This window comes from Salvelinus alpinus, chromosome 30 (assembly GCF_045679555.1).
Source record: "Salvelinus alpinus chromosome 30, SLU_Salpinus.1, whole genome shotgun sequence".
NCBI lineage: Eukaryota > Metazoa > Chordata > Actinopteri > Salmoniformes > Salmonidae > Salvelinus > Salvelinus alpinus.
Genome location: NC_092115.1, coordinates 26,757,959 through 26,784,216, shown reverse-complemented (window position 1 = coordinate 26,784,216; position 26,258 = coordinate 26,757,959). Strand labels below are relative to the sequence as shown.

The 26,258-nt window shown below is 42.1% G+C and overlaps 1 protein-coding gene across 5 annotated transcripts in view; it reads right to left on the bottom strand.

The window, feature by feature from the left end:
- LOC139559640 (disks large-associated protein 1-like) overlaps positions 1-26,258 on the bottom strand; it is a 128,231-nt gene that overhangs the window by 75,883 nt on the left and 26,090 nt on the right. For all 5 annotated transcript variants that reach the window (XM_071375807.1, XM_071375806.1, XM_071375809.1 and 2 more), the window contains exon 2: positions 1,987-2,067. The gene's annotated coding sequence lies outside the window, so the exon portion shown is untranslated. The remainder of the gene's footprint in view (positions 1-1,986; positions 2,068-26,258) is intronic.

The following is a 26,258-nucleotide window of genomic DNA, read 5'->3' as shown; positions in this document are numbered from 1 at the left end:
ATCATCAACCATGTGTAGTTAACTAGTGATTATGATTGATTGATTGATTGATTGTTTTTTATAAGATAAGTTTAATGCTAGCTAGCAACTTACCTTGGCTTACAGTATTCGCGTAACAGGCAGTCTCCTCGTGGAGTGCAATGAGAGGCAGGTGGTTAGAGCGTTGGACTAGTTAACTGTAAGGTTGCAAGATTGAATCCCCCGAGCTGACAAGGTGAAAATCTGTCGTTCTGCCCCTGAACGAGGCAGTTAACCCACCGTTCCTAGGCCGTCATTGAAAATAAGAATGTGTTCTTAACTGACTTGCCTAGTTAAATAAAGGTGTAATTTTTTTTATTATGAGCAGCATCAGTTGTAAAGCAGACAGACACCCACAGTAACGTATTATGCTTGTCATCAACTCGTCAAACATATGTCTTGGGAATGCTTTCCTAGCTTCCATACAGTGAAGCTACAGTACTTGAGTACAGTTTTGTAATATGTTATAGACAGGGTTTTATTTTATGCTTCCACTCATCATGCTTCTACACCAAATTCTACTTGTAAATACATTACTACCAGCCCAAAACCCTTAGATTTCTAACATGTATAATCCAATAATAATTGTTGTTCATGCTTCCTTCTCATCTCATCCACTATCTACTATACCATCAGATCTCTGCCCCTCCCAGAAATAACACCACTAAAAGACAAAAAAAAAAAAATACACCATTTCTCTTAAGATTTAATGAGCAGCGTTTTTGCCTGGGGCGAATGGAGTACAGATTCCAAGTGAGTGCCTTTTGCACTACGTCTCACCTTCTGGTGCACTAAGGAAAAAAAACATCACAGCTGAAAATGCTGGAAGCAAGATTTTTGTTTTTACTTTAATTTTTTTAACCACAGACCCAAACGCGTTTGATGGAATCGCTTAGGCAGAATTCTGACACAAATGTGTACTGTTAACTTGGCACAACCAATCAAATTACAAGGGTCAGCTGTGAAAACACATGGGGTATAGCCAATGCAGGGCAACATAAAAATGAAGGTTGTGTGCGCAGCTGTTAAAAGAGGCAGTGAATATTATGAGACAGTGTGAAAGCCCTCTGATGTTCACTTATGGGTCCCCTCCACTGTAGTCTTCAAACTGAATTGAGAATGCTGCCCTGCTGTGGTTCTGATCAGACGGCTTACTCCCTTTCTCTCTTCCTGGCTCCTCTCCACCCACTCCTCTCCTCACCAGCTCAGTGTGTCATAGCTAAAAGTTTCTTTACTCCACGTTACTCCATCCCGGGACATCATGATCTCCATTTCATCAACAGCTACAATTTGTTGTTTAGCTGCAGGCTTTCCCTTCAAAACATACCATCATACTTGGTATTCTCATGGCACTGGTTGTGGTGATATAAAGAACTAAGAAGACTATCATCCAGACACGTGCAGTGTGAGGTTAACTGGCCTCTCTCCCTGCTACCAGACCCTGTCTGTGTCCCAAATGGCACCCTATTCTCTATTTACTACAGTGCTTTTGACCAGGCTGTACCAGGCTGCTGCAGAGCCTCTGTGTGTCACTTTGCTCCTGTTGTCTGCCTGTTGTCTCTCACTCCCCCGTGTTACACTGGGCCAAACTGACAGCTCTGACTGCCAGGTCAGTCATCTGCCTGTCGCTTTGGCCTCATCTTTCTGTGACCAGCATTTTGAAGTGTTACTTTATACCTCCAGCAACCACTGGAAAGTCTGTTCTGATTTCTGCCTCAGGCCTTTATAGGTCCCTGTCATGATCCTTTATCAACCCTCTTCCCCTCTAAATATAAGAATTGCGGTACGTATCTATGATTGAGTGGGTGTGTGGCTGAGGGTTTGTTTGGCTGAATGGCTTCATGTGAAGATAAATGTGTTTAGTCTGGTCTGACCTAGCCAGTGGCCACAGACAATATAATGTACACATGTATGCATTTCAATTAACCCAAAACAAACTCTTGATTAACCGTTAATAATCCTACTCACCCTCTTCAATTCCCCTTCGTAGATTGTTGTCTGGAAGGCATCGGAATCCCTGTGCGTTAGCCTTCACACCGATATAGTCCACTGGAAAAAACAAAAGCAAACAGAAAGGGTAATTTCATTAGGATGTATTAGAGATGTCTCATGAAACAATACACTGTCTATTTTTACATTTTAAAAAGTTAATTCAATAGAATTTTCAGTTCAGACGACACAGGGTTCACACCGAGCCAGTTGTGCAATCAGAAATCCTGAAGTGATAGTTAGACGCACTGACACTTGAATGCCTTCATGCTAATTTGGCCAGCTACAGTACAGTGGTGCAGAGATACCACAGCTAAATTATGAAATAGCTTCTTCAGCCGTACTCCACAGTTCTTTGTTCTGAAGAAGGAGCCATGAGTACAATTTGAGATAAGCCCCAGCTTTGCCCAAGGTCTAAAAAGAACATTTCCCTGATTACACATCGCCAGTCCCCCTAGCCCTAGGATGTAACACAGCATAAGCTGTTCCGGCAACATTGTTATTCACACAGACAAGCATCATTGGCTTTGATCATTAGATGTTATCTTTGATGAGACTCCATAACATAAACTTGTAAACTGCCAACAAAAAGAGGATATAATGACTTTGAACGCAGTGTTGATTTCCCAGATGAGCTGAATTTATGGTGTGTGCTGTGATTCTTTCTATTCCCAATCTCCCACAATGGCCCCAAACGTTCGTAACAATCAAAATCACTACACACACACACAAACACACCCACGCAAACACACACCTCTCTCTCATCATAATAGGTTAGTAATAAGTTCAGGTAGTCAGTCGATTGCAGCACATGGAGGTTGCCTGGTTATGCAGTGCAAAACAGTGCACACAAAAACTGTTTAGGCTGTTTATTTCAGTACACTGCAACCATAACCTAACACTTCCAACCCACCCTCTCCTGTCCTCCTGACCATATCTATTCCCCAACACTTCATTCATTCAATTCATACCTAATGTAAAATCATGTTTGACAAGGTGGGAAGTAGACTCCCCATCTCCCTCTTTTCACGAACATGTAGAGAGTTATCTGGCTGTTAGAATTCATATTGAGCTTAGGCTAATTCAATTGTCAGCGATTTGCAGCGCTTATTGTAGCAAAGGTCATCATTAACATTAACATTAAGGATGGAACACGACTGGAACCACAACAAAATCCTCTGTCTAGGCCTACCTGGACTCACCTGCCACTGTCTAGACTGCCTCATTCATTTCTGTTGTTATCACGTTATGTTACAAACAAGTGTGTCAATAGCATGGTACCCTCAGATTAAGTATCAACACGCTTGGCTCTAGATTACATCTATCTATACATACTTTACATTGTTTGTGAGATCAGACATAATATCATTATAATCCGAGTGTTCATTTTTAGTTGTTGCTTTCATTTCAGACCATCTAATTTGTTAATGTTTCAACTGTAGCAAATTACTTATTTCAATTCCACAAAAAATTAACACCTATCAAAAGAAATGTAGCATTCTTCTCTTTCTTGTGATGTAAGTGTTGATTCTTATAGACGCATTAAGAAGACAATGTATTCCATTGAGCCCATTTCAGCCATTACCGGGGTGTGTTCGACAGGTAATTACAAACATTTCGTAACGTTAATGGGGGAAAAAAACGACAGGCACAAACAAGCGTATGAAAGAGTCACAGGAGTAAAATGAAAAACAATCAATCCTGCGAGATTTAAGTGACAAGTGGATGTTGCACCACTCAAACAGGAAATAGACGGCTGAAAAAGACAAGATGCTCAGGTGGACGTTGCACGCGCATTGCTCCTTATTATTATGCCTCTTCCCCAGCCTCAGCGCTCTATGACTGATGGGGATCATTTATGAGCCTATATCTATTACTTAATGTGATGAGGCAGCTTCCTCTCTCTCTCTCCCTCCCCCTGCTGCAGCGTCAAACCCAGTCGCCGGGACGCTGGAATAAGCTGGGGAATATTAAACCAGTGGCACAATGAGAAGATACAGCAGAGGAGCAGCGAGGAGCAGAGTAGAGCAGAACAGCCAGGGCCCTTGATGTATGGCACTGCCTAAGGGGCTAGGGGAACAAATAACTGCGGGTGGATAATGCAATATGTTCAAATTTGAAGGGACACGGATTGAATTTCTGTGGGAGATGGAAGGTCTGCTACTCTGGCATAGGAATTAATGGAGGACGTTGATGTAAGGTGAAGAGATTGGGGTTTTGTTTTAAAGCAAACTTCCACTAGACTTTGCAGGTGGTAGTAATAGAAGCTCTTGTTGTGTGCCATGTCAGAACAGGGAAAGGGAAGTGACGCTCCACTTGTTCTCTGCCCTCCTGGTTTAAGTTGTTGCAATTTAACCATCTCGTAACATTTATCCTCTTCCATATGCTTTTGCTGTGTGTTACGTGACAATCTGAGTGAATGTGACATCACATAAAGGCCTCGGTTGGTGGGAAGTATATGAAATTAAACCTCCTTTGGCCACGGCGGTTTATAGAACGGCTTAGCAACGGCCTCAGGAAAGCATAAGGTGGGTACTATTCAAAGTTAATTAAAATTTAATTTTAGATTATTAGCTGGCAAGGAGAGAGGAGGCAGAGAGAGAGAGCAATGCGGCAGGCAAAGCAGTTTAAAAGCAGAAAGGAACTGTACGGAACCATATAGCAGCTGCCAGGGATCATTGTGCTGAAAGGAGGTTTGTTCCACCTCAAAAAGCACAAGAAGAGGATTTCAACACCCACCATCTCAGATTGTTCTGAAATAATTTCTGTAGTTATTAACAGATACGATTAGTATTCCTGAAACATTATTTAGTTGAAATATAATTTGATCTCTGAAAATTTCACCTAATTGTTTGCACCCAAATTGACCATTTTAATTTCTAGGATTCAGATGTTTCAGGAATGCCAATAGTATCTGTTTCGAACTACAGAAACAATTTCAGAACAACCTGAGATAGTTGGTGTCATGGCTTGCTGAAATGAAATGGAACTATTCAGGATTCAGATGTTGATAATGGGCCCTCTCTCTCTCTCCCTCTTCTCAGGGTTGATTTTACGGGCAGTACTTCATCATCTGCACAAGTGATTTGTGGCACTGTTGTTTCACAAACTAATTTGTTTGTCAAAATTAATTTGTCACTCTTGACTGGCAATCATCTTTTGGAACGGAACGCTAAAAGTCAAAGTTGTTGACTTGAAATTGGCTTATTAAAATCCAACCACTGACAAACACACACTAGGAATGAGTTTGCACGTCAAAAGCACATCTGTCGGCCTACAATATACTAGGACCGGGACAATACCAGTATCGCAAAATATTTTCCATGCAACATTTTTTAACACGCAGCAGACCAAACTCTGGTCCTTTAAAAACCTGCTGTATGTAAAATATAGTGTGCTATTACTCTTATAACTCTTGAACCAGTAGCCTATAGCCCATTGGCTGTCCCAGAAGTAGCAATATACACAGAGTGTAAAAAACAGGAACACCTTCTTAATATTGAGTTGCACCCCATTTTGCCATAAGAACAGCCTCAATTCGTCGGAGCAGGGACTACTAGGTGTCGAAAGCATTCCACAGGAATGCTGGCCAATGTTGACGCCAATGCTTCCCACAGTTGTGTCAAGTTGGCTGGATGTCCTTTGGGTGGTGGACCATTCTTGATACACATGGGAAACTGTTGAGCATGAAAAATCCAGCAGCGTTGCAGTTCTTGACACACTCAAACCGGTGCCCCTGGCACCTACTACCATACCCCATTCAAAGGCACTTAAATCTTTTGTCTTGCCCAGTCACCCTCTGAATGGCATACATACACATTCCATGTCTGAATTGTCCCAAGGCTTAAAAATCCTTCTTTACCATGTCTCCTTCCCTGTATCTACACTGATTCAAGTGCATTTAACAGGTGACATCAATAAGGGATCACAGCTTTCACCTGGTCAGTTTGTCATGGAAAGAGCAGGTTTTCCTAATGTTTTGTACACCCAGTGTATATATATATATATATATATATATATATATATATATATATATATATATATATATATATATATATATATAGAGAGGAAAGAAGCACCTTGCTCTTGATTGCTGGATATAAAATAGGAAGTTTGAATGGAGAGAGCTTCTTAGTTGTAATGTGATCCCATTCGCTGGTGGTAAAAACTCAATTAAGAGGAATCCTCTGTTCTCCCCGCACCCATTGTTTATCTTTACAATGAAATGTATTATGTCAGAATGCTCAAATGTTTAAAATTTCCAATCAAATGTATGAATTGTGTTAGGAAAACGTTCTATCAATCTAATTTGCATAAACATTGTGATTGGAAGACAGCTGTGAGGGTTATGAATCAGGATCAAATCCTCTGATCTCCTCGAGCTCATTAATGATAGAATGTTCATATTTGAATATTGCCGAAAGGCCAGTTTCTTTGGAAAATGACAGGAGTGGCAAGTAGTGGAATGTAATAGCTGAACAGAGACAGCAACCAGGCTAGCTGTGTAGTGCTAGGGCAAAAACAAAAATGTGCACCCCTTTGGGTCCCCAGGACCAGGATGGAGAACCACTGCTCTAGGCTAGATGATGAAGACCCATTCAGTTCAATAATGACACAAAGAGGATATGATGCAGCTGTAGGCTAATTCTCTGAATTTATGTAAACACACTATATATGAGAGAGAGGAAGAGAGAACATGAATGGTGACCGGGGTGTGAAATGAGCTATTCTCCTAAACAATATTAATATTTAACTTCTATATTGCTTTTTATAATAGAAATCTCAAAGTGCTTCATAAGAAAAAAAACGAACATGCAATATATCATTGCCATTCGTACAAAATGTAACGGATTGCAATTCATACAAAATGTTACGAATTTACAAAAACGTACAAAATGTTTGAAAACATTGCAATTCGTACAAAATGTTACAAATTTACAAAAACATATGTTACAAATTGGTGAGGGTAGGTAGCAACACATCTGCCATGCTGATCCTCAACACTGGAGCTCCACAGGGGTGCGTGCTCAGTACCCTCCTGTACTCCCTGTTCACCCACGACTGCATGGCCAGGCTCGACTACATGAAAAGGAGGACAGAGCACATCCCCATTCTCATCGACGGGGCTGTATTGGAGCAGGTTGAGAGCTTCAAGTTCCTTGGTGTCCACATCAACAACAAACTAGAATGGTTCAAACACACCAAGACAGTCTTGAAGAGGGCACGACAAAGCCTTTTCCCCCTCAGGAAACAAAAAAGATTTGGCATGGGTCCTCAGATCCTCAAAAGGTTCTACAGCTGCAACATCGAGAGCATCCTGTCTGGTTACATCACTGCCTGGTACGGCAATTGCTCAGCCTCCGACCGCAAGGCACTACAGAGGGTAGTGCATACGGCCCAGTACATCACTGGGGCTAAGCTGCCTGCCATCCATGACCTCGACACCAGGCGGTGTCAGGGGAAGGCCAGCCACCCCAGTCACCCCCAGTCACACCCCTGTTCTCTCTACTACCGCATGGCAAGCGGTACCGGAGTGCCAAGTCTAGGACAAAAAGACTTCTCAACAGTTTTTAGCCCCAAGCCATAAGAATCCTGAACAGGTAACCAAATGGCTACCTGGACTATTTGCATTGTGTGCCCCCCTTTTACGCTGCTGCTACTCTCTGTTTATCATATATGCATAGACACTTTAACTATACATTCATGTACATACTACCTCAATTGGGCCGACCAACCAGTGCTCCCGCACAATGGCTAACAGGGCTATCTGCATTGTGTCCCACCCACCACCCGCCAACCCCTCTTTTACGTTACTGCTACTCTCTGTTCATCATATATGCATAGTCACTTTAACCATATCTAAATGTACATACTACCTCAATCAGCCCGACTAACTGGTGCCTGTATATAGCCTCGCTACTTTTATAGCCTCGCTACTGTATACTGTTGTTTTATTTCTTTACCTACCTATTGTTCACCTAATACCTTTTTTGCACTATTGGTTAGAGCCTGTAAGTATGCATTTCACTGTAACCTGTTGTATTCGGCTCACATGACAAATAAACTTTGATTTGATAGCTAGGTGGCTAATGCTAACGTTATCTAGGTGGCTAACGTTAGCTAAGCTAGGGGTTAGGGTTAAGGTTCGGAGTTAGGATAAAGGGTTAAGGTTAGGGGAAGGGTTAGTTTACATGCTAAGTAGTTGCAAAGTAGCTAAAACTAGTACGTAGTTACAAAGTTGCAAATAACCAAAAAATCTTAAAGTTGTTCATGATGAGATTCGAACACCTAATCTACCCATCTGTTATATGCCCACCCATCCACCCCAACCAACTACCCTACTTTTGTTTTTACCTAAGTAACCTTCTGTCTTATGTTATAATTGGTATGGTTACTAATTTCAGTGTCCCGGATTTACATTTATAATGTTACGTCTAGTCTATGAGACTAGGCTGCTTAATTATCATTCTTCTTCTCCCCCCCATTAGTTCCTAATAGTTTAAACACATTAGTCTCCTTAATTAGGACTAGCAGGGTCACAAGAGATTTGAATCTCATAGTTGTGCCATTATTCCCCAATAGCATAATAAGAGAAGGTAGCCTAAATTAAAACCTGAATGGCTTCTCACCACTATCCCCTAGCTCTCCAGACATACTGGACATAGAGTCACCCCCTTGTTATATACACTGATTAATCACAGGATCCATTAACCTGCTGCCACATGTAGGTCACTCCATTACCTCACAGACCCTTCTGTCTGGGAATGAGCCAACAGATTCTCTCCTCGAGACACAAAAAGACTGAATGATGAGTCACAGGCTCAGAGGGGCAGAATAGCTCTGTGTGGGCCACAGGGATGATCTTTGGCCTTTGTAGAATAATTATCTTTCATCATGATACAAGGAATAACAAGAAACGTAGAATATCGACTCTCATAGAAGGACCATGAAGGCCTGTGGGTGGGCTACGATTTGGGCTGAACAGATCTTCAACTGTACAGCTAGTCTTCGACTATGTGACATTTGACATTACTCCCACACTGGCAATACTGTATTATTAAAGTTAAATACCACATGTATCATCAGTTATCATTTAGGCAGGGACTCACTTTGCAGCCTAAAATGAACAACAGTCCTCAGCATTGGAGTAGCTGACGTCACAGAACGATTAAAAACACAACATTTATTTTTTTCATCAGGGGATTTGAAAAAGCTTTGCAGATATTAATCTTTTTTATTCCTTTGTAACGCCACGTTAAACCCAGAATAGCGCAGTATACAGTGTGCATAAATAAATGACAAATGATTCACAAGGTCATCTTTTTGGCTAAGTCAAATTGTCTTGACCTGTAGACATAATTTCAGTGTGTAAAACGCAGCAGTGACCTGACAATACTGCACAACCAGACGGTAGAGTGGCCATCCCTCTAGACTAGTCTAGGGTTAGGCCTACTGCATAACCAATCAGGTGTTAGGTCAAACGACAGTTGATGGCATTACTCAAGACCATGTTACCCAGATGAGATAATGTATTGGGAGCTAACACAAGTCTTCCAACAATACACTTTGTCTGCTTTGAATGATCAGGGTCACGGCAAAAATGTAACCGATTATTATACATCAACCCTGAGTCATTGACATAATTCAATGTCTTTCGAAATGTAAATATTGGCGTTTTTAAGAGCAAAATGTCAATAAACATTTTCTACAAGTATAGGTCTATAGCTAGGTTTCCATCCAATTGGTGACAGATTTTCATGCAAATATTCTGCAATGTTTATATTTTCCCACCAGAGATGTGTTTCCATCAAACGGACTTATTACGGCTAAAAAGGCTGTGCGTGATGACATACAGTAGTGCACATAAAAATAACATTTGTGGTTAAATTCCCATGTACTGTTTCCATCGCATTTTCAACTCTACTGATGGTATTGTGATAAAAACTGTTGCGTTATATAGCAAATGTGTCTACTCTAGTCTTGGCAAGTGCGCTCTAGCCAATAGCTCACAGATACAGTGTGGGTAGGCTACCTACATGATGAGATTATTATGGATAAAATAGATTTTTATTTTTCAAACGGCAGCCAAGCATCGATCATCATGTCACCAGAATAAGACCCTAGATATTTATTGGAAAGGAGCATCAAGCTCATCAACGTACACTTTCGCCACGCTTTGAAGTTCATCATCATTTATTTATAAAATGTATGCATTTCCACTGCCATCTCTACCATAATTAATTTTACCCACACAAAAAGATCCCAACATGTCGAACGATCAAATTCTCTGTTGCGATTTATAAATTGTACCGGCATTTCCTGCTTCCATAAGCCAGGTCATGACTTTCATCCGCATAAAATGGTTGGACGGAAACCTGGTTGATGTGATGAATAAAAGCGCAAGACACAGTTGCGCTTTTAACCCCAGATGGGTACTCTAACCTGTAGTGAAACTGTAGGAGTAAGATGGCGCCGGAAGAAATGGCAGCCGTTTTACGGGCGCCTAACCAATTGTGGTATTATGTGTTTTTTTTGTACATAATGTTTCTGCCACCGTATTTTATGGCAAAAAATAGCTTCTGGATATCAGGACAGCGATCCTTCATCTCGGATTAGACAAAGATTTTTTCTTCAACAAGCAGGACGCACAGGATGTACTTCAGACACCCGACGAGGCCGAAATCCTTGTCATTGGCAAGAGAAAGAGACGCAGGTATAGAGGACACAGGGTGGGGTGCCTCGTAAAGAACCGCTGACGGCGAGTGGGAAATCTGCCCTTACCATCAATATTACTTGCCAACGTACAATCATTGGACATTAAATTAGATGAGGTACGATCATGAATATCCTACCAACGGAACATCAAAAACAATATCTTACATTTTCACCGAATTGCGGCTGAATGACAACATGGAAAACATTCAGCTAGCGGGATATACGCTGCACCGGCTAGACAGAACAGCACACTCCTGAAAGACGAGGGGGGAGGGGGGGGTCTGTGTATATTTGTAAACAACAGCTGGTGCACGAAATCTAAGGAAGTCTCTAGATTTTGCTCGCCATAAGTAGAGTTTCTCATGATAAGCTGTAGACCACACTATTTGCAAATATCAATTTTATTCGTTGCTGTTTATTTGCCACCACATACGGACGCTGTATAAGGAAATAAGCAAAATATGAGCAAACAGGAAACTCCCCTAGAGGCGGCACTCCTAGTGGCCGGGGACTTTAATGCAGGGAAACTTAAATCAGTTTTACCTAATTTCTATCAGCATGTTAAATGCGCAACCAGAGGGAAAAAAAATCTAGATCACCTTTACTCCACAAACAGAGACGCATACAAAGCTCTCCCTTGCCCTCCATTTGGCAAATCTGACCAAAATTCTATCCTCCTGATTTCTGCTTACAAGCAAAAAATTAAAGCAGCAAGCACCAGTGACTCAGTCAATAAAAAAGTGGTCAGATGAAGCAGATGCTACACTACAGGACTGTTTTGCTAGCACAGACTGGAATATGTTCCGGGATTCTTCCGATGGAATTGAGGAGTACACCACATCAGTCATTGACTTTATCAATAAGTGCATCGAGGACGTCGTCCCCACAGTGACTGTGCATACATACCCCAACCAGAAGCCATGGATTTTAGGCAACTGAGCTAAAGGTTAGAGCTGCCGCTTTCAAGGTGTGGGACTCTAACCCGGGAACTTATAAGAAATCCTGCTATGCCCTCAGACAAACCATCAAACAGGCAAAGGGCCAATACAGGACTAAGATTGAATCATACTACACCAGCTCCAATGCTCGTTGGATGTGGCAGGGCCTGCAAACTATTATATACTACAAAGGGAAGCACTCCTTATATTCTTTGCTTCTGATCTATCATTTATTTAATATCTCAATGTTAAAAGTTTAGCCGATTCCAAAAGTAGGTAGCAACACATCTACCACGCTGATCCTCAACATTGGAGCCCCTCAGGGGTGCGTGCTCAGCCCCCTCTTGTACTCCCTGTTCACCCACCACTGCATGGCCAGGCACAACTCCAACACCATCATCAAGGCCTGATCACCGACAACTACGAGACAGCCTATAGGGAGGAGGTCAGAGACCAGGCTGGGTGGTGCCAGAATAACTACCTATCCCTCAACGTAATCAAACAAGGGAGATGATTGGGGACTACAGGAAAGGACAGAGCACGCCCCCATTCTCATCGACGGGGCTGTAGCGGAGCAGGTTGAGAGCTTCAAGTTCCTTGGTGTCCACATCAACAACAAACTACAATGGTCCAAACACACCAAGACAGTCGTGAAGAGAGCACAACAAAACCTATTCCCTCTCAGGAGACTGAAAAGATTTATCATGGGTCCTCAGATCATTAAAAGTTTCTACAGCTGCAACATCGAGAGCATCCTGACTGGCTGCATCACTGCCTAGTACGGCAACTGCTCGGCCACCTGTATATAGCCTCACTACTGATATTTTCACTGTCATTTTACTTTTTATTTCTTTACTTAATCTTTTGTTTACCTAATACCTATTTTTTACTTAAAAATTGCACTGTTGGTTAGGGCTTGTAAGTAAGCATTTCACTGTAAGGTCTACACACCTGTTGTATTCGGCACACATGACAAATACACTTTGATTTGATTAGGTAATAAAACCGTATGACTTCTGTTCCTAGAACACTGTTTTTTTGTCTCTGACTATGACTTTGAGCATAAAATCAGTAATTGTCGCAGACTCTTTGATATTATACAGTTGAAGTCGGAAGTTTACATACACCTTCGACAAATACATTTAAACTCAGTTTTTCACAATTCCTGACATTTAATCCTAGTAAAAATGCCATGTCTTAGGTCAGTTAGGATCACCACTTTCTTTTAAGAATGTGAAATGTCAGAATAATAGTAGAGAGAATGATTTCAGCTTTTATTTCTTTCATCACATTCCCAGAGGGTCAGAAGTTTACATGCACTCAATTAGTATTTGGCAGCATTGCCTTTAAATTGTTTAACTTGGGTCAAACATTTTGGGTAGCCTTCCATAAACTTCCCACAATAAGTTGGGTGAATTTTGGCCCAATCCTCCTGACAGAGCTGGTGTAAGTCAGGTTTGAAGGCATCCTTGCTGCACACGCTTTTTGAGTTCTGCCCACAAATTTTCCATAGGATTGAGGTCAGGGCTGTGTGATGGCCACTCCAATACCTTGACTTTGTTGTCCTTAAGCCATTTTGTCACAACTTTGGAAGTATGCTTGGGGTCATTGTCCATTTGGAAGACCCATTTGCGACCAAGCTTTAACTATCTGATTGATGTCTTGAGATGTTGCTTCAATATATCCACAATTTTAAATTCCTCATGATGACATCTAGTTTGTGAAGTACACCAGTCCCTCCTGCAGCAAAGCACCCACACAACATGATGCTGCCACCCCTGTGCTTCACGGTTAGGATGGTGTTCTTCAGCTTGCAAGCGTCCCCCTTTTTCCTCCAAACATAACGATGGTCATTATGGCCAAACAGTTCTATTTTTGTTTCATCAGACCAGAGGACATTTCTCCAAAAAGTAAGATCTTTGTCCCCATGTGCAGTTGCAAACCATGGTCTAGCTTTTTAATCGCGGTTTTGGAGCAGTGGCTTCTTCCTTGCTGAGCGGCCTTTCAGCTTATGTCGATATAGAACTCGTTTTAATGTGGATATAGATACTTTTGTACCCGTTTCCTCCAGCATATTCACAACGTCCTTTGCTGTTGTTCTGGGATTGATTTGCACTTTCGTACCAAAGTACGTTCATCTCTAGGAGACAGAACACACCTCCTTCCTGAGGCATATGACGGCTGCGTGGTCCCATGGTGTTTATACTTGCATACTATTGTTTGTACAGATGGACGTGGTACCTTCAAGCGTTTGGAAATTGCTCCCAAAAGGATGAACCAGACATGGTCTACCATTTTTTTTTCTGAGGTCTTGGCTGATTTCTTTTGATTTTCCCATGATGTCAAGCAAAGAGGCACTGAGTTTGAAGGTAGGCCTTGAAATACATCCACAGGTACACATCCAATTGACTCAAATTATGTCAATTAGCCTATCAGAAGCTTCTAAAGCCATAACATAATTTTCTGGAATTTTCCAAGCTGTTTAAAGGCACAGTCAACTTAGTGTATGTACACTTCTGACCCACTGGAATTGTGATACAGTGAATTATAAGTGAAATAATCTGTCTGTAAACAATTGTTGGAACAATTAGTTGCGTCGTGCACAAAGTAGATGTCCTAACCGACTTGTCAAACTATAGTTTGCTAACAAGACATTTGTGGAGTGGTTGAAAAACAAGTTAATGACTCCAACCTAAATGTATGTAAACTTCCGACTTCAACTGTATGTGTCTGTCTCTAGGTGAGGTGATGTCATATAGTTTGGAAAGCTGAAAACTCTCCACTGTATGAAAACTGAAAGCTCCCCAAAGTAATTTGCAACAAATGCCGTCTAGAGCAAAGACTTAATGAAATAAATATGTAAAAGCCTAACTGATTGTTTCAAATTCCTTGATCTGCTCCTAGAATCGCATCTTTAATCCTAGATTAAGATTAATAGTGATTTAAACATGCACAATGTATTGGAATCTGTCCCATGTCCTTGTCCTGAGAAAACTGCTCATTTTACACTGTTTTCCTCAATCAGTTTATTATATCAAATGACATGTATTATCGATTGATGCAGATTTGTCTCTTATCACTTGGCCTAAGGAATTTACTTGGCCCTTGTAGCAATCTGTTTATGTATTGCTCTCATTAATTTAAATGTGTGTGTTAATTCACACATTAAACTGTTTCACGTCAGTCCTTCAAATGTAATTACATTAAAGAAACAATGTTTGATCACTTGTTGAGGCAAAGTCAATTTAGTCAATTACTGAGTAGTCAGATTTCACCCAATAGAAATGAATTGTTACCAGAAATCTGAAACCCAGATTACATGGATCTAATACTTACTGTTATATCTTTCTCTTCCCCAGATCAACCTGTTAATATTCCTATTTCCTACAAACTCTCCAAAGTTCTGTACTGTACTGCAAGCTGTATGTTGACAATTCAATCGTCCAACTTTGCTCCCGCTCTGCGCTAAACTGATAAGATTATGAGCTTTAGGGATCTATCTCGCTCTCCCGTTTCACCAGTAGCTGGGCAGAGAGAGAACAGTTACTGTCTGCAGTACAGTTTGATGCCCTCTCACCGTCTCATCTCAGGTTGTACACTGCAGGTTGAGTTCCTCTTCATATCCACTAGGAGGGTGACTGATCTAGAGTAATGGTTGTCTTAGGTTGTGTCCCCAATGGCACCCTATTCCTATTGGCCCTGGTAAAATGGTGTGCACTATATATAGGGTGCCATTTGGGACGCATTACATATGAGACATATTCACAGCCTGCCTGTGCTGTAATAAAGAAACACTTTGTTGCCTTGTTGGGGACTAATCCCCTTTTCTAGGATGGAAAGGATTCTCCGTGTCAGCTGGAATGATTCAAGTTAATGCTGCTGTTGGCATTGCCACTCTCTCAGTCAGTCAGAACCACAACTAATGTGCTGCTGGCAATCCAACCCCCCCTCCCTTCTCCTCTTTCCTCCCCACTCCCCTCCTCTCAGTTCTTTCTTCCCACTCAGTCATCCATTGTGACAGAGCCTAGCTCTGCATATAGCTGAGGATCCTCTGTTCCTCCACCCCAGCTGCAGTGGCCCAGATACTGTTAGTGGATTATTCCTCTGACATCACTGCATTGTGCGTTCCCATGCATTTTTTACTGCCTTTTGTGCGGGCTGTAACCACTCTTGATCTGTGTGTTTAAGCCTGTGGCCCTGCCCAAAGTGGTCTGACTGCAGTCACTGCACTTTTTCCTTCAGGAGGCTTAAGTGACTCCAACCTCCCAGCAGGGGGACACACTGCACACAGAGCGATGCACATGCATGCAAGCGAGCACACACACACACACACACACTTTTCTAACGATACACACAGGACTTTACTCTCCACCAATACACAGTTTTGTCTCAACAGAACCCACTACCAATTAGAAGATAAGAAGCTGCGTTGGCAAGTTGATTAATTAAGCAGGCTTTTGCGATCGTCTCTGCAAGATACTGTAAACATCCCTGTTTCATTGTTCATCATTTTGACGTCTGCACTTTACATGGCATACTTACCTACATTCCTCTTCCAGAGGGTAGAAGTAAACACAGGGGCGAGTGCATGGGGAAATCCTCATCCAAACTAAAAGTGGATCCTTCACAGTCTAGTTATAGTATCGGTCACTGTAAGGCTACCACAACCACACCACCACCCTCATCCTACAGAAACCAGGCCAGTATCACAAATCTGAACACTTAGCTCATGAGCTGGGACACTAACCTACTGAACCGTACATCCATCCATAATTCACACAGCATGGTACTACGTGAACATTCTCTGAATAGCTTCTACAGTTGAGGGGAGCGCTGAGCAAAGACAGAATAACAGCTAACAGCAAGTATGAGAACCAATTTCATGACTGAGCTGAATAAAGTCCATTTCTGATCATCAACAGCCATTCACCACGATAAATAATGTAACAGTGAGTTACTTTGAAACGCTGCACTGGGCAAGTTTGGTGGTGAGGTCTGCTTGCAATGCATGGTTCTGAACTAGCACCACTTATCTGATACTGTGTGAATAATACAGCCTTATCTCGGAGTTTGACAGCATTCAGTCTACAACCCTAGCAGCAGTAGGGATATGAGATGAAGGACTATGGGTGATATCTGTCTTGTGTGTTTACCACTGTTAAACCTTACTTAGAATCTACTATGGCAGTCACAATGTCTCATCAAAATGGCTAAATGTGACTCACCACCTGGATTTTCGGTCTTATGTAGCAAAATTTGAAATTGTGTTTTTTACATTATATAAAAGTAGAGACTTTGAGCTACAAAATGGTATATCATACACTGCATTTGAGGAACAATGGGAAATGTAATTCTGGTTTGAAAGTTGATCAACTTGTAAACTCACTTTTGAGAAAATCGCCTTTGAATGTTTTGCTATCTAGTGAAGAGCTCTTCTTTGTCTACACCCATTCAGCATCGTTCACACCCTCAACCTAAGCTTTAGCCCCACCCATCTCGTTTCGCTCTCGAAGCGAAACAAATCATCGACGCTCTGGCCGATGATTTGTTTACCTCTGGATAACATGAAAACAACCTAAATTGCTGGCAACAATTTCATTAAGCTTTTTTGCAGACGTTTACTAACACCGGCCATATTCAACGGGTGTTGTACACACGTCACATTAGCTAACGAGCCAGCCAGCCAACGTTAGCTAGTTAAACAATAAACAGTGTCAACAATGCCACAGTGCTGGGAGCTAACCAACCATGTTCAATGTTAGCTAGCAAACATTAGGCTCTAAGTAGAAGACCAAACGGCTCTGGGAAACGAAAAATAACATCAGCTAGGGAGCCAGCCAGCTAACGTTACCTATCTAGCTAACAGTACACTTTAGCTTAAGACATATAGCTTGCTAGCTAGGTAAACAATATAGCTAGCTAGGTAAACACAGTGTAAGTTCACACACGTCACATAATGTTAGCTAACGACCCAGCCAGCTAACATTAGCTAGTTAAACAACAATGAACAGTGCCAACAATGCCACCGTGCTGGGAGCTAACCAACCATGTTCAATGTTAGCTAGCTAACATTAGGCTCTAACTAGAAGACCAAATGGCTCTGGGAAACGAATGATAACATCAGCTAGGGAGCCAGCCAGCTGACGTTAGCTAGCTAGCTAACAGTACACTTTAGCTTGAAATTAAACCACTTTCTGTCAAAATTTGAAAACTTGTAATATCTGAAAATGTAACGTTAGCTAGCTAAACGCTAGACTATCTTACCTGTATAGATCATCATGCATGTACGTGTCTCCCTGTCAGGAATGCCATGCCACGGTTGCCCTTAGTTTGAAGATGTAATCCGGAGACAGATATTTCCTCCATCTCTTTAGCTATCATACTCCAATTCCACTGATTTTAAAACTTGATCGTCCAGAAAGTGGAGAGCCACACTTATGCAGCTCCACTACACAACATTTAAAAGACAGTATTACCAACACAGACTGTCGAGCTTCTATGGCAAACCAATCCGAACTCCTCTCTCGGCATGTCCAGCCCACTCATTATCTCAGCCAAATCTGAGGTTTGTAGGTTTTCAAGTCTTTGCCTATCCAATATACAGTGGAAATTTGGTCCGATTGCACTTCCTAAGGCTTCCACTAGATGTCAAAAGTCTTTAGAACCTTGTTTCAGGCTTCTACTGTGAAGCAGCTGATTTTGTTATTAAGGCACATTAAAGTTCACATGTTCAAGAAGGCATTTCTGGCAAAAAAAGCCTTTTGATAAAAACATTTTTTTTTACATTCAAATGGCTCTCCTGTGAAGTCGTGACTTGCAACATACGCCTAGTTTCCTGAATCGGGTCACAAATGTAATTGTTTCTTTAGAAAGGTGAAAGCCATGTTTTGATATCTTCACAGTACTGTGAATTAAATAGAAACATGCATTAATTATCACATGATAGCCCACTAATGTGTCATTTCATGATTCATCTTGGTTTCATGAATACACAGAAATCATAGTTATATGGCATGTGGTAGTATTGCATTGTGGCATTCCAAGATTGGATGATATCCATCATTCTGAAAGGAATCAATACAGTGACCATTAAACCATGAAATACACAAACTTATGTCTGTTCTTACTAAAACACTATTACCGCCTAACATTTTAAATATCTTCAATCCCACTTTTTTGTCGACCATTGACATTTAAGGATAACATATGACTAGTAAATTATGGGAACCAACATATCTACTTGAGATTTAAGTGAAACATTGCAGTCAGAATTTGGAGTAAGACATAGCTCCCCACCATTTACTGGTTTCTATAAAATAACATTTCCATCTTTGTCATTAACTGACATTACAGTAAGCTCTCTTTTGTACTGCACTTTTATAGCTTCAGACAGGGATTGATAAAACATTTGGCCTGGGCAAAAATCTATAGAGCTTTTGATATTCATAACATTATCAAATAAATTATAATATCAAGAACTGCAGAACCAAGTCAATTACTGTATTTGTATTTCATTTGGAAAAAATATTTTAATCTCTATTCACTCTCCCAGAGGACTTGTTGAGATGAGGATTCAAGTAATTAGAAAAATGAACCCGTTAATCCATTATGAAACAGCTCTCACAGTATGCAGATTAAAGTATGTCAAAGAAGTAGATTAATAAAATGGTAATTTAATACAGACATATCAAATGTTATTCGTTACATGCTTCGTAAACAACAGGTGTAGACTAACAGTGAAATGCCAACAATGCAGAGAGAAAGAAAATAGAGAAGTAATAACATGTAATAATAAAAGTAATAAATACACAGAGTATTTATACTCTGGCTATATACACAGGGTACCGTTAGGGTCGATTTACAGGGGTACGGGGTAAATGTGTACATAGTCTATATAATATATAGAGAGAGAATAGTCAAGAATAGCCATTCTGATCATTTTTAAAGTGTACTATAATAATGTACTGTAATCTTTTTATAATCTCAAACAGCTATCATAGTACACTCATAGTAAACATCAAATAATTGGATGAATCTATTCAACTGCAGTTTATTTTGTTTTATAGAAACAATTTGTTTAAAAAATAATGTGAGAAATGCATTTTTGCCTAAGATATATATTGTGACAATTTCCAAGTCTACATTACAGTACATTTGAATCAATATTGTATCATGGTGCGGGAGAAGATGGCTGACGTTTTACATACGTTGTTTGCTTCAAAAAAAAATGTATTCTGTACATAATGTTGCTGCTACAGTCTCGTATGACCGAAAATAACTTCTGGACATCAGAACAGCGATTACTCACCACGAACTGGAAGAAGCTTTTTTTCATGAAGGACATACTGCTTTCCCGGGAACAGGCCCAAATCCCTGTCATTTACGTGAAGAGAAGACGGAGGTCAGGCCGTCTTCTGAGAATTCGTAAACGATCGAATAAACCCCCACTGCCATCCGTTCTACAAGCTAACATGCAAACATTGGAAAATAAAATCGACAACCTACGAGGAAGATTAAACTACCAACGGGACATTAAAAACTGTAATATCTTATGCTTCATGGAGTTGTGGCTGAACGACGACATTATCAACATACAGCTGGCTGGTTATACGCTGTATTGGCAGGATAGAACAGTGGCGTCTGGTAAGACAAGGGGGAGTCGAACTATGTATATTTGTAAACAATAGCTGGTGCACGATATCTAAGGAAGTCTCGAGGTTTTGCACACCTCAGGTACAGTATCTCATGATAAACTGTAGACCACACCATCTACCTAATCTGTAAATACGTAGCTGTCTACATACCACCACAGACCGATGCTGTCACTAAGACTGCACTCAATGAGCTGTATTCTGCCATAAGCGAACAGGAAAACGCTCATCAAGAGGCGGCGCTCCTAGTGGCCGGGGACTTTAATGCAGGGAAACTTAAATCCGTTTTTACCAAATTTCTATCAGCGTGTTAAATGTGCAGAGGGAAAAAAATTCTAGACCACCTTTACTCCACACAAAGAGAAGTGCACAAAGCTCTACCTTGCCCTCCATCTGGCAAATCTGACCATAATTCTATCCTCCTGACTTCTGCTTACAAGCTAAAATTAAAGCAGGAAGCACTTGCAACTCGGTCAATTAAAAAAGTGGTCAGATGAAGCAGATGCAAAGCCAGAGGACTGGTTTGCTAGCACAGACTGGAATATGTTCCGGGATTCTTCCGATGGCATTGAGGAGTACACCACATCAGACATTGGCTTCATCAATAAGTGCATTGATGACGTCGTCCCCACAGTGACTGTACGTACATACCCCAACCAGAAGCCATGGATTACAGGCAACATCCGCACTGAGCTAAAGGCTAGAGCTGCCGCTTTCAAGGTGTGGGACTCTAACCCGGAAGCTTATAAGAAATTTCGCTATGCCCTCCGATGAACCATCAAACAGACAAAGCTTCAATACAGGACTAAGATCGAATCGTACTACACTGGCTCAGACGCTCGACGGATGTGGCAGGGCTTGCAAGTCATTACAGACTACAAAATGGAAGCACAGCCGAGAGCTGCTCAGTGACATGAGCCTACCAGACGAGCTAAACTACTTTAATGCTCGCTTCGAGGCAAATAACACTGAAACATGCATGAGAGCACCAGCTTTTCCGGGCAACTGTGTGATCACGATCTCCGTGCCAACGTGAGTAAGACCTTAAAACAGGTCAACATTCACAAGGCCGCAGGGCCAGACGGATTACCAGGACGTGTACTGCGAGCATGCGCTGACCAACTGGCAAGTGTCTTAACTGACATTTTCAACCTCTCCCTGTGCGAGTCTTTAATACCAACATGTTTTAAGCAGACCACCATAGTCCCTGTGCCCAAGAACACTAAGGGAATCTGCCTAAATGACTACAGACCCGTAGCACTCACGGCTGTAGCCATGAAGTGCTTAGAAAGGCTGGTCATGGCTCACATCAACACCATTAACCCAGAAACCCTAGACCCACTCCAATTTGCATACCGCCCTAACAGATCCACAGATGATGCAATCTCTATTGCACTCCACACTGCCCTTTCCCACCTGGATGAAAGGAACACCTATGTGAGAATGCTATTCATTGACTACAGCTCAGCGTTCAACAGAACAGTGCCCTCAAAGCTTATCAATAAGCTAAGGACCCTGGGACTCAACTCCTCCCTCCACAACTAGATCCTGGACTTCCTGACGGGCCGCCCCCAGGTGGTAAGGGTAGGTAACAACACATCCGCCACGCTGATCCTCAACATGGGGCCCCTCAGGGGTGCGTGCTTAGTCCCCTCCTGTACTCCCTGTTCACTCATGACTACACGGCCAGGCACGACTCCAACATCATCACTAAGTTTGCCGATGACACAACAGTGTTAGGCCTGATCACCGACAACGATGAGACAGCCTATAGGGAGTAGATCAGAGACCTGGCCATGTGGTGCCAGGACAACAACCTCTCCGTCAACGTGATCAAGACAAAGGAGATGAATGTGGAAAACAGGAAAAGCAGGACCGAGCATGCCCCTATTCTCATCGACGTGGCTATAGTGGAGCAGGTTGAGAGCTTCAATTCCTTGCTGTCCACATCACCAACAAATTAACATGGTCCAAGTACACCAAGACAGTCGTGAAGAGGTTATAACAAAACCTATTCCCCCTCAGGGGACTGAAAAGATTTGGCATGGGTCCTCAGGTCCTCAAAAAGTGCTACAGCTGCACCACCGAGAACATCCTGACTGGTTGCATCACTGCCTTCTATTGCAACTGCTCATCCTCTGAAAGCAAGGCACTACAGAGGGTAGTGCGTATGGCCCAGTACATCACCGGGGCCAAGCTTCCTGCCATCCAGGACCTCTATACCAGGCGGTGTCAGAGGAATGCCCTAAAAATTGTCAAAGACTCCAGCCACCCTAGTCATAGACTGTTCTCTCTGCTACCGCACGGCAAGCGGTACCGGAGCGCTAAGTCTAGGTCCAAGAGGCTTCTAAACAGCTTCTACCCCCAAGCCATGAGACTCCTGAACATCTATTTGCATTGCCCCGCCCACCCCCTTTTTTACACCGCTGCTACTCTCTTATTATCTATGCATAGTCACGTTAATAACTCTACCGACATGTACATATTACCTCAATTACCTCGACTAACCGGTGCCTCCACACATTGACTGTGTACCGGTACCCCCTGTATATAGTCTCGCTATCGTTATTTTACTGCTGCTCTTTAATTACTTGTTCCTTTTATTTCTTATTCTTATTCGTATTTTTTAAACTGCATTGTTGGTTAGGGGCTTGTAAGTAAGCCTTTCACTGTAAGGGCTACACCTGTTGTATTCAGCACATGTGACTAATTACATTTCATTTGATTTGAATAATGCATATGCTGAAACATCAACATGTCAGAACTAGTGGCTGTTCCTGAAACAAGAAAAACCTTTCATATTCCTCTCCACAGAATTTTGTGATGTTTTCACATAAAAATTATTATACTCGGAAATTGTGAAATAGACTGCTACAGTGAATGATGGGGAAATTATATAAAGTTAACCGTTTTGACCAGTCAATCTGCCACCATCTGTTAGCAATCAACTTGACTATATTCCAATTCACTCACAGTGACTCACAGTGTACACTCACATAGGTTACTGTTGTGTCATCACAGAGGTCTTTAACCAGCCATACCCAGGGTACAGTAGTTAGTCACTTGGGCACCTCAGCATGTCCTGTTGAGTCTGTGTCAGAGCACACAGTTCCCCAAATCCTGATTAACATGTTACAGTCACAACTGCTGAGGCTGGGATAATGACAAGATTATAATCTCTCCACCTCTTTCCTACAGCGCTCTCGATTTGTATAGTTGGGGACCTGGGGTTTACAGATACAAACCTATGTTGTCGGTGTAACTCCAGATCACGATAGCCCACTGAGCTACAGTAGAGCTTAGGCATGAGCTCTGAGCTAGCATGGGTCTTCAGGTCTCAGGTAGAGTTACTCATTCTGTACACCTAACCACCTCAGCCACACTTGCATGTCTTCTCTTTTGAAGAAAATTCATGCTTGGTCAAAACATGTTTGGGTAGAGAAAAATACTGTGTGTAAAATGATGCAAGAATATTTCACAAAAGGAAGTATATATCATTTAACTAAAGGATTTTAAAATAGCTGTATAGTTATGGCCCATTAGAGTAATCTTCTTCACATGCTCCAAAACAGCCAGCTATTGAAATGTAATTAACCTTCTCACAGAGACACCAAGCAGTCGGAAGAGTCAACATCTCGTGAGGTGACACAAATCTAGAACAAAAAACTCAAACCGGGTAAGGATTCCTCCTCTAAGAATAGCTATGTTCTTAAAAATAACAAGACACCTGATTGAGAAAGGCGACTTGGTAGGGTGCCAAGGAACATTGTGAAGTCAAGGGACTGGACTGGCAAGGGTCCAGCTAGAAATTAAAAGTGAAGCACGCTCCAGTGGTCAGTCGGTTCCTGCCTGTCAGATCAACTACAGATGTAGGACCTTCATTTGATCACCCTGTTGCAGGACAACTTAACACGTGTAGGGTATGAGGTTTAAAAAGGCTTCTGAGGTTTGTAATTTCCACATGAACATTTTTGACATGATTTTGCCTTACGAAAAATGCATCAACCCTTACAAAAATGTCCATTAATTATACTTCACATATTAATTAACATTTCCTGTTGCTGCAGGATTATTTTACTTCTGTAGCAAACTGGCTCAAATTAAGATCTGACATCTGTAGTGTGGAGTGTAGGGACCAGGGGAGAGATTCAGGCCATGCCTTTGGCGCATTCAATTACAAAGTAGAGATGAACACAAACGGCATGCAGTGCAATGAGGAAAGTAGTTTTACTAAGGCACATTAATAACTTATGATTCAGACATTTGGGAGTGAATAAATTATGACTAAAAGTTTTTTTAAATGAACGCAGTTTGGGGTCATTTCAACTCAAATTAAGTATTTGCTAAATATTGAAATTACTTGAAATTATCATCAGGATTGGAGCTGTGGTGTGTAACAACATATTTAGCATACCTTCACATAATAATACACTGCTCAAAAAAATAAAGGGAACACTAAAATAACACATCCTAGATCTGAATGAATGAAATATTCTTATTAAATACTTTTTTCTTTACATAGTTGAATGTGCTGACAACAAAAATCACACAAAAATGATCAATGGAAATCAAATGTATCAACCCATGGAGGTCTTGATTTGGAGTCACACTCAAAATTAAAGTGGAAAACCACACTACAGGCTGATACAACTTTGATGTAATGTCCTTAACACAAGTCAAAATGAGGTTCAGTAGTGTGTGTGGCCTCCACGTGCCTGTATGACCTCCCTACAACGCCTGGGCATCCTGATGAGGAGCATGCCCAGGACAGTCTGTGGTGCAACGTGGCGTTGGTGGATGGAGCGAGACATGATGTCCCAGATGTGCTCAATTAGATTCAGGTCTGGGGAACGGGCGGGCCAGTCCATAGCATCAATGCCTTCCTCTTGCAGGAACTGCTGACACACTCCAGCCACATGAGGTCTAGCATTGTCTTGCATTAGGAGGAACCCAGGGCCAACCGCACCAGCATATGGTCTCACAAGGGGTCTGAGGATCTCATCTCGGTACCTAATGGCAGTCAGGCTACCTCTGGCGAGCACATGGAGGGCTGTGCGGATCCCCAAAGAAATGCCACCCCACACCATGACTGACCCACCGCCAAACCGGTCATGCTGGAGGATGTTGCAGGCAGCAGAACGTTCTCCACGGCGTCTCCAGACTCTGACACGTCTGTCACATGTGCGTGTGAACCTGCTTTCACCTGTGAAGAGCACAGGGCGCCAGTGGCGAATTTGCCAATCTTGGTGTTCTCTGGCAAATGCCAAACGTCCTGCACGGTGTTGGGCTGTAAGCACAACCCCCACCTGTGGACGTCGGGCCCTCATACCACCCTCATGGAGTCTGTTTCTGACCGTTTGAGCAGACACATGCACATTTGTGGCCTGCTGGAGGTCATTTTGCAGGGCTCTGGCAGTGCTCCACCTGCCCCTCCTTGCACAAAGGCGGAGGTAGCGGTCCTGCTGCTGGGTTGTTGCCCTCCTACGGCCTCCTCCACGTCTCCTGATGTACTGGCCTGTCTCCTGGTAGCGCCTCCATGCTCTGGACACTACGCTGACAGACACAGCAAACCTTCTTGCCACAGCTCGCATTGATGTGCCATCCTGGATGAGCTGCACTACCTGAGCCACTTGTGTGGGTTGTAGACTCCGTCTCATGCTACCACTAGAGTGAAAGCACCGCCAGCATTCAAAAGTGACCAAAACATCAGCCAGGAAGCATAGGAACTGAGAAGTGGTCTGTGGTCACCACCTGCAGAACCACTCCTTTATTGGGGGTGTCTTGCTAATTGCCTATAATTTCCACCTGTTGTCTATTCCATTTGCACAACAGCATGTGAAATGTATTGTCAATCAGTGTTGCTTCCTAAGTGGACAGTTTGATTTCACAGAAGTGTGATTGACTTGGAGTTACATTGTGTTGTTTAAGTGTTCCCTTTATTTTTTTG